General features: G+C 47.9%; 1 pseudogene; it reads right to left on the reverse strand.

Annotated features, from left to right (window-relative positions):
- Positions 1–2,515: 2,515 nt before the first annotated feature.
- On the reverse strand, positions 2,516–3,721 carry LOC147703271 (putative protein ZBED10P; annotated as a pseudogene).
- Between the last annotated feature and the right edge of the window lie 6,566 nt (positions 3,722–10,287).

Consider the following 10,287-nt stretch of genomic DNA (forward strand, 5'->3'; position numbering starts at 1 on the left):
CCAAAACTATGTCCGAGTTAGAATGCCCAGTGATCCACGTTTTGGTAAGGAAAAGTAGGTCTAGATCATGATCTACAATAAGATGATTAATGAGCAGGGCATGCTTGGGTAGCGATCTGCAATTAAGTGTCGATATTTTAAGGCCTGGGGGTGGGACAGAATGTTTGGGAAGGTGTAGCTTTTCTGGTTTACAGCTATTACAGCTAGTAAAAGGACCATTGGGAGCGTGCATTACGTGACATGTGCTGTTTTTAGTGGGTCTGAGACTAAGAAGGTCTCGACGAGAGTAGCTTACCCTTGTGGCGGTAGGGTCCGGCATGGAATCTGGCTCTAGGCCCGGTCGTGCGCGGACGGGCGCAGACGGGCTTGCCTTAGGCGCGCCTTCGGCGCGCAAACGGCGCTCCCGCTGCGCTCGTCCGCTGCGCTCGTCCGCTGCGCTGGAATGGCCGGCACATTTGAGGGGGAGGGGGATGGGCGTGGCCTCGAAGTGGGTGTGTCTACCCTTCGAGCCGCGATGGCGGGTGGAGGGGAGTTTCCCTGTCTCAGCGGTCAATCGGCTGTGTCAGGGGGATTTCAGGAGGGTTGCTAGGCGCCAGTAGCGAGCGCTTTAAGTGCAGGTGAGTGAGTTCTTAAAAACAGTGAGAATAATAAGCTTTTTTAGAAACAACAGAGATACAGACAGTCCTCCGGCTTCCGCCTCAGAGGTTGACAAGATTGTAGCAGCGCTAGTGATCAGCGGTTAAATACTACAGCGAGTGGGCGTGGCCTCGAAGTGGGCGTGTCTACCCTTCGAGCCGTGATGGCGGGTGGAGGGGAGTTTCCCTGTCTCAGCGGTCAACCGGCTGTGTCAGGGGGATTTCAGGAGGGTTGCTAGGGGCCAGTAGCGAGCGCTTTAAGTGCAGGTGAGTGAGTTCTTAAAAACAGTGAGAATAATAAGCTTTTTTAAAAACAACAGAGATACAGACAGTCCTCCGGCTTCCGCCTCAGAGGTCGACAAGATTGTAGCAGCGCTAGTGATCAGCGGTTAAATACTACAGCGAGTGGGCGTGGCCTCGAAGTGGGCGTGTCTACCCTTCGAGCCGCGATGGCGGGTAGAGGGGAGTTTCCCTGTCTCAGCGGTCAATCGGCTGTGTCAGGGGGATTTCAGGAGGGTTGCTAGGCGCCAGTAGCGAGCGCTTTAAGTGCAAGTGAGTGAGTTCTTAAAAACAGTGAGAATATTAAGCTTTTTTAAAAACAACAGAGATACAGACAGTTCTCCGGCTTCCGCCTCAGAGGTCGACAAGATTGTAGCAGCGCTAGTGATCAGCGGTTAAATACTACAGCGAGTGGGCGTGGCCTCGAAGTGGGCGTGTCTACCCTTCGAGCCGCGATGGCGGGTGGAGGGGAGATTCCCTGTCTCAGCGGTCAATCGGCTGTGTCAGGGAATGTCGGGATTGTAAGCGGCACAAGAACAAACAAAACGCCACTAACCTTAAACGGGTGACTAGCAGAGACGATGGCCGATGATATTCCCCCTTCCTCCCCCTGACACAATTCCCAGCAATGAAAGTACTCACTGCTTGAACCTGTGCCCAGGGAAAAAAGGGAGAGAACAAAGAAAGAAGGGAGCGGAATGTTCTGCACTTCCAACAAGTACTGGTCAGATGTACAGCAAGGTTGTGGCGGGATTTGGAGTGCTGTAGGACAGGAAGACAAGAACACTACCATTAGAACCACTCACTGAGATGACCACCCTTCCCCCCGACTCTGCACCCCCGACTCACCAGAGCTCCCAATCGATTAGGCCAGGACTCTCCACGTCTATCAATTACGGCATTGTAGACTTAAGGGCTGAAGTAACGAGTTAAATACACTGCTATTCACACCAAAAGAAAAAGTATATTTTTCCAGGAAACAAAGGTATGGTATCCCAAAGTATGGACAAACGAAAACAGGAAATCAAGTAGAAAGGAGGCGAGCCCGCTCTCCTAATGTACTTGCGATACTCCGGTAAATTCAGGAGGAAGGGCGTAGATGTACACTGACCACGCTGGCTCTTCATCGGCGTAGACCTTCGAAGACGGACCCACTGACCACGCAAGCTCTTGATCGGCGTAGACCACTTCCTGGCTCCTCTGAACGCACCTTCCGACTAGGCTTGAGACGATATCCGGATTGTCAAGCACTTCCCTGTGCGGAGGAGGCACTAAAAATACAAGACGTCACTCCCCTACATCCTGCGCCCCATTGCCTTCTGGGACACGTAGTCTTTCCATCCGTTTCTCGCACACGCGAAGGACACCATTGCACGGCGATGTCTTCGCTTGAGGACGATCGCGACACCTGAGGAATGCAGACTGCGGCACCTTCAAATCAATAAGCAAATAAGTGAAGACAGTTCTGCTGATGGGCTTGTTTTTGTGATTAGGTGATTAAAGTTTTTTTATATAGATTTTGCAAAACAAAGAAAGACAGATACACAGGAATAAAAGTGAATAAGGACGAAAAAGAAAGTTAGTGATTCATTGACTCATTTTCAGGGCTCGGTGTCAGAGAAGAAGAGCTTGTCCTCAAACTCTGCGAATTCAGGCGGGAGTAGGTCACCTAACAGAGAAGAACTTCCCTCATCTAAGTTGGTGTCCTCCTCGTCTTCTTCCTGTGTGCATTCTCGTATTTTGTAATCTGGTGGTATGAGGTCCTGATTCATCTTGATCATTGTTAACCTCTCCACATTTTTGGGCGAGAGGCGGGTCCTTTTACAAGTTACAATGCCACCAGCAGCACTGAAAAGACGTTCAGAAGACACGCTTGCGAGTGGGCGAGACAAGTAATTTATAGCCAGGTTGGTGATCTCTGGCCACAATTCTCTTTTCCCATGCCAATACGCCAATGGGTCATCATGAACATAGACCTTTGTTGAGTTATTCAGATAGTCCTGCACCATCGACTCAAGGTTCTACAGGGTTCCTCCACTTTTCTTACTTTTTACCCGGACCTTTTGAGAAGCAAACCCAAGCTGAGTTAGCCAATCCTCTTCTTCACACAATGTTACTGTTGTGTCTGGTGCAGATGATACGGTTGCTGGTGTCTTTAACGGCTGAGAGGGAAAATCACTCACTTCTGCCACAGCCACAGATGCAGAAGTGGATTTTTTTGACTCCGGATGGCCTGCTGATGCTGATGTACTGCCTTTTCCTTCAATTTCCTGCCGTTCTCTTTCAAACCGACAGGCTGCCACAGCTAGCCAATGTTTGTACTTTGTAACATCTGCGTCATCAAAAGGAAAGAATACTCTGCCTGCCAATGCCTTTTTGTACTGTGGATCCAGAATAGTAGCACAAATGTAATCCTGTTCTGTGTGGATCTTTTGAAGACGTTCATCGCAAAGTAGGCGCTGTAATAACTTCTCCGCCAACTCAAATTCTTGTTCCTTTTTTTCCTCTTTTTGAAACGTAGAAGACACCGCCTTCAGTTGCTGCTCTAGCATGCGCAACAATGGGATAGCTTTTCCCAAATTACAGTCATCCTTGCTGACTGCACACGTGAAAACCTCAAAAGGACGAAGCATGTCTGTCAGGCTTTTAACTAGCTTCCCTTTCTCCACCTGTATCCTCAGGTCCTTCATAGCTGTACCCTGTGTAGAGAAATACTGATCGACTACCGCATACAGCTCAAACAGACACTCAAGCATGTAGAAGGTTGAATTCCAACGTGTTACAACTTCCTGCATGAGTGCTTTCATTGGCAGTTTACGTTCATGTTGCAGGCACCTCAGCTGCTTCCGGACCTTAAAAGAATGGTTGAAATGTGTGCACATTCTTCGGCAGGTGGTCAGTAACTCGCACACTGGACTTTCTTCACTCAAGAATTTTTTAACAACCAGGTTTATACAGTGCGCCAAACACGGCACTCTGAAATAGTTACCCTTAACCATGGCCTTAACTACATTGGCGCCATTATCCGTGGAATCATAACCAATCATGCGTTTTCTTGGGGACAGCCATTGAAAGACCTTTGTGTTTAACTCATGCAAAATGTTTTCTCCTGTATGACTTTTCTCCATGGCAAACATGCCTAGTGTTGCATGTTTCCGAGCAGCTTTAAAAACAATGTCCGGGTCAACACCTGCGGTTAGCTTTGCTTTAACCCCTGAAAAAGAGACCCCGTGTGCAGTGATGCACATGTAATCAACGGCTTGGCAACTGGTCCACATGTCTGTTGTCAGATGTATAGTGTGAACAGCACTCTTCTGCAAAGCTGCCCCAATCACCTCCAGCACATCATCAAGTAGTGCTGGAACCACAACTCTGGCAAAATAGAACCGGCTAGGAACCTTCCATTTAGGGCAGAGCGTTGCCACTAATTCAAGAAAACCAACCCCTTCCACACAAAAAAAGGGAGAAGGTCCAGCACTAGCATTTTAGCCAGCTTATTGTTATACAGACGTGTCATTGGGTGGTTGCGTTCAAATGGCGCATCTGAAAACAACATGCTTCTAATGGTGGGCTGGACCATTTTACGGGATGATGATGACTTCTTCGACCCAGTTATGCTCGGTGATGATGAACTTTTTCGCATTGATGTCGCACTCTCTCCCACACTCTTAGTGTGGCTCATATATCTTGCAAGGGGTGTGCTGCTGACAGGGGTAATGGGTGTAAGTGAAGAAATGTTTGACGCTTCTTCCTCCTCGTCATCATCAGATGAAACATCAACGGATACAGTTTGTTGACTTGCAATCCGGGCTTCCTTGATCTCATTTAGGTGCGCATGCCATTTGACAGTGTGCTGTCTCTCAAGATGACCTCTCTGGCCTCCGGTACCATAGTTGGTACCAAGCTTACCACGACGAACTCGAAGCTTACAAATGGTACAAATGGCTATGTTTTCCCTTGTTGGGCTAACTCTAAAGAAGTCCTAAACTGCGGACTTCAAATGCCTGTGGGGGGCGGAGGAGGCGATACTGGGAATGCTAATGCCAGATGAAGTGGAGGATGTGTGTTGCCGAATGTTACTACGTTGTGCGCTTGCAGCACCACTAATTTAGGAAATGAAGGTCGAGGTGGATGGAGGTCCCTGCTGGCGAGAAAATATGGAAGCGGTAGGTGGTGGTGCACTAGTTAACTGCATTGTTGGTGGACCCATTGACACGTCACCAACATCAGGCTCAGCAGCATTTCGGGCTAGGGTAAAAATGTCTGTTTGCTGCATGCCCGCTGGGGCTGCAGTGACGTCTATGATGACTGCGTCATCGTCGTGAGAGTCTTCATCAGCAAGAGTATACGCCACTTCTTGTTCAGCATCATCATCACACTCCATAACTACGAGACTTTCGGGGACCTTCCTTTTACGCTTAGCTACCTTTGTCAGATAATGGTGCACCTCACTCTCAGACGGCAGTGCTGGTTCCCAATTTTCATCCATATCATCAGAAGGAGGGGTGCTTGAAGAAGATGTAGACACCATCCTTGATCTTTTCCTTGCTAGGGATCTGGAAGACAATAAATGAGCAGGAGGAGTGGCTTCCTCAAATGATACCTCGGCTTGAATGTCGATTTTCTGATGTGGCCCTACTTCGGGAGGAACAACTATTGTGGGCACTTGTGCCGGTCCATGCACCTCTGCTTGCGCATCTCCTTGCGCCGCCTCTCCTTCCACATGTACTTGGGCTTGTACTTGCACATGCGGTTGTTGTTGTGGCTGTGGTTGTTGAACACTCGTCAGATGAGTTACAACAACCTGTGTTGATTGAGGGATGCTGCTACTTTCTTGCGATGAGCCAACACCACTGGTCAAAGGTGATTGAACAACTATACTGGCTGCCTCTGCAGCACTCAAGGGCTTGGATTTAAGTTGGCGTGATGGTGGTGGCACTGAGCTCAATGGAGCGGGGGTGCTGCTCCCAGCTTGGTCCCCAGCAGACCCCGCTGCTGCTGCAGGCGTACTTTTTTTCCCAAAAAATGCGGCGGTCGGCACACCAGTCTCCTTGGTAAGTGGCGCCACTTGCCTCTTCTGCTCCTTACTGGCAACTTTCTTGCTAGAGGAGCTACGGGCAACTTTTTTTGGGGCCATCTTCTTCAGATGTCAGAACAGCAGGCCGCAGTTTCACAAGTTGCAGAGTTGTCTGTGGCCACACGTGACGTTGTGCTGCACACACCGCAGCAGGACTTGTTCCTGGCACTGATTAGAAACAATGAGGCTGATGATTTGTCTTTCTGCACCTAAAAGCAAACGAAGCCAGAGGAACATCAGTTAAATAAATGTTGCATATGTAGCGCTTCAATTAATAGTTTGCAAGTAAGCATTTTTATCATACCCACCCCTCAAAATGGAAAGACCAATTAAATGCAACACTGACAGAGTACCCCTGGGCATAATGGATGAAAGCATGGCAGACTGGGTGCAGGCCTATGGCACAACAAAGCACACTGCCTGGCTTCAACATGGCCCCTAGACCCCCACCACATGGCCAGGCCCTGCCTGTACCAGTCCTCAAAATGGCCCCCACCCACATGGACAGTCCCCATCAACACCCCAAAAAATCGAAAAACACGCAGAAATCACCACAATCCAATGCCATCAATGCCCTCCATGATGTTTACATTAAAGAGACCCCACAGAAAGACTCAGTACATGCACCACTGAGTACCCCTGGGCAAAAGGCCCCAACAACAGCCAAAAAATCGAAAAACACACAAAAATCACCACAATCCAATGCCATCCATGCCCTACATGATGTTTACATTAAAGAGACCCCACCGAAAGACTCAGTCCATGCACCACTGAGCACCCCTGTGCAAAAAGCCCCAACAACAGCCAAAAAATCGAAAAACACAAAAATCACCACAATCCAATGCCATCCATGCCCTCAATCATGTTCAAATTCAAGACACCCCACAGAAAGACTAGGCCCATGCACCACTGAGTACCCCTGGGCATAATGGATGAAAGCATGGCAGACTGGGTGCAGGCCTATGGCACAACAAAGCACACAGCCTGGCTTCAAAATGGCCCCTAGACCCCCACCCACATGGCCAGGCCCTGCCTGGACCAGGCCTCAAAATGGCCCCCACCCACATGGACAGGCCCCAACACCACCCCCAAAAATCGAAAAACACATACAAATCACCACAATCCAATGCCATCCATGCCCTCAATGATGTTTACATTCAAGACACCCCACATAAAGACTAGGCCCATGCACCAATGAGTACCCCTGAGCATAATGGATGAAAGTATGGCAGACTGGGTGCAGGCCTATGGCACAACAAAGCACCCTGCCTGGCTTCAAAATGGCCCCTAGACCCCCACCACATGGCCAGGCCCTGCCTGTACCAGTCCTCAAAATGGCCCCCACCCACATGGCCATGCCCCATCAACACCCCATAAAATCGAAAAACACACAAAAATCACCACAATCCAATGCCATCCATGCCCTCCATGATGTCTACATTAAAGAGACCCCACAGAAAGACTCAGTCCATGCACCACTGAGTACCCCTGGGCAAAAGGCCCCAACAACAGCCAACAAATCGAAAAACACACAACAATCACTACAATCCAATGCCATCCATGCCCTCCATGATGTTGTTTACATTAAAGAGACCCCACAGAACGACTCAGTCCATGCACCACTGAGTATCCCTGGGCAAAAGGCCCCAACAACAGCCAAAAAATCGAAAAACTCGCAAAAATCACCACAATCCAATGCCATCCATGCCGTCCATGATGTTTACATTAAAGAGACCCCACAGAAAGACTCAGTCCATGCACCACTGAGTACCCCTGGGCAAAAGGCCCCAACAACAGCCCAAAAATCGAAAATTCAAAAATTGTAGTTGCAGCAACTGTAATGCCCCAAACAAACTTACTTGTGAAATTTCCAAAAGTCCAAAAGTGATCAAAAGAAAGTCAAAAAGGCCTCAAATCCAAATATCCAGCAGCATCCACAAAAAATAATCCTTCCAGGTCAAGATCCAAATCAAAGTGACCAGGACATGAACAAAGCACTGGGAGGAGCCTGATGGACAGGAAGAGGAAGTTGGGGACTGTGGGGCACTTCCTTCCTCCCACCCCCCCCCAAATAGACTCCTTGAAAAATAATTGCAGGCAAATGTCAACCTGAGGAGTTATTCTGATAAAAATCATCATTTTCAGAAGGTTGATGCTACTTGCTGGTATATTTCTTGTGCAGAATTGCAAATTTTGCAATTTCTCGAGTGCAAGATTGCTGCTGCCCACCGCATCTACGTGTTTGCAATTGTTTACTCCCGCGAATTGGGAATTTTCGGGAAATTCACGAGAATTCGCGGATTTGCAGAAAATCCGCAAATTCTGCGAGCGGAACGGATTTTACGCCCATGATTACTCATATGCTTTATTTTTTCCTCCAAACTTGTTTTCGTTTCAGTCACCTCCTTCAGGGGTTGCTCAAGCATGTGCAACAAAGGGATAGCTAGGCCCATAGTACAGTACTCCTTGCTAAATTCACGTGTGAAGAGCTTGAAAGGAAAAAAGCATCTCTGTCAGACATTTAACTACGCCCCAATAGACTATCTGCAGGGTCATGCATTTCACAGTTGCATCCCTTATTCTTTGCATGACATACTCATTGATTGGTCTGTACTGATCAATCAGATGATCAAGCATGTAATAAGTTGAGTTCCAACATGCTGGCACCACCTGAATGAGTGCTTTGACTATATAACTGCCATTATCCGTGGCCACCGAACCAATGTTAAGTCATCTTGGGTGCAGTCATTCAAAAACCTTGCTGTTAAACTCTTCCAAAATGTTTGCATCAGTATGAGATTTTCTCAATGTCTACAGTTGCATGTTTCCTAGTAGCATTTAAAATCTCAGCAGTATCAACACCTGCTTCGGATATCTTTTCTTTAACCCCCACAAAAGAGATCCAGTGTGCAGTGATGCACATGTAATTAGTGGCGTGGCAACTGGTCCACATGTCTGTTGTCAGGTCGATATTGTGAACAGCACTCTGCTGCAAAGCTTGTCCGAGCAATTCCAGAACATAGTGATGCAGTCCTGGAACAGCAAATCTGGCGAAATAGCACCAGCTGGGAACCTTCCATTTTGGGCAAATGCTTTTGCAAATTCAAGGTAACCCACTCCTTCCACAAAAGAAAAAGGGTAAAGGTCCAGCGCTAACATTTTAGCCAGCTTTGCATTGTATAAACGTGCTGTTGGGTGGTTGCGTTCATACTGCCCCTCCGACCTAAGCATGCTGACAATGGTAGGCTGGATTTTTTTCCTTTCTGGTGCAGCTGATGCAGGTGACTTCTTGAACTCAATTTGGCTCAACAACAAACTTTTCTTCATTGCAGTACACTTTTGACTTGGTGTCTCAGCCCGACTCTTACGACAGTGCCGCTGAGATGTTGCTGAGGAGGATGGGGGCAGTACCACTACACTGCTAGGGACAGGGCTACTTTGTGTACCAGAGAAAATGTCTCCCTTTTCTTCACCTTCCAATGCGATCATATCTTCTTCTATTTATTCATCCCCACCAACAGCAATGGGTGCACATTTATTTTTTTGTACACTAAGCAGGTGCGCCTCCCACTGGAACATGTGGTGTTTTTCCAGATGTGTTGTTTGGCCTCCAGTACCATAGTTTGTACCAAGCTTACCCCGACTAATAGCATGTAGACAAAATGAGCATATAGCAATGTTGTCCTCCTTACTGTTGATCGAAAAGAATTCCTATTCTAGGGAGGTGAACTTTCTTGTGCTGCTGAAGGTGTCGCTTGCAATGCTGGATGAACTGGATAGTGTGCCTGGAATTTGACTCTGTGCAGTTAACTTACCACTCCTGATGGAGCAAGGTTTTGCATGTAAAGCACCTTGCTTGGACTCAACTCTCTCAATACTAAGTAATGTTCTGATAACATTTTTTTGTCTTATTAACAATGCAAAACACGACATTTCTAGTAAGCTGGGGAAGCTTGCATATGTGCTTTTACTAACCGTAACTCAAAAGCATTAAAATGGCCGCCGCAATGCAGGAACTTTTCTGCGCATGCATCTGTCACACTCACATGACTAGGGGTGGACGTAGTGCGCGTTGTGGGGCTACGCAAAGCTCAGCGAAGTGGGGTGGGAGCTACGCCCACCCACACATTTCACGTAGCCCCACTACGTGCCGCCCGCCTCCCTCCAGCCCTCTTCTACAACCATATTTTTATTATTAAATACACTAAAATTAATTAAAAAGAACTTACCTTGTATGCGGCGTCCTGGGGCTCCCTCTTCCTGTCGATGGGCCGACTTCTTCGGACGAATGCGTGG

Source organism: Lissotriton vulgaris, chromosome 7, assembly GCF_964263255.1.
Source record: "Lissotriton vulgaris chromosome 7, aLisVul1.2, whole genome shotgun sequence".
NCBI classification, from domain to species: domain Eukaryota; kingdom Metazoa; phylum Chordata; class Amphibia; order Caudata; family Salamandridae; genus Lissotriton; species Lissotriton vulgaris.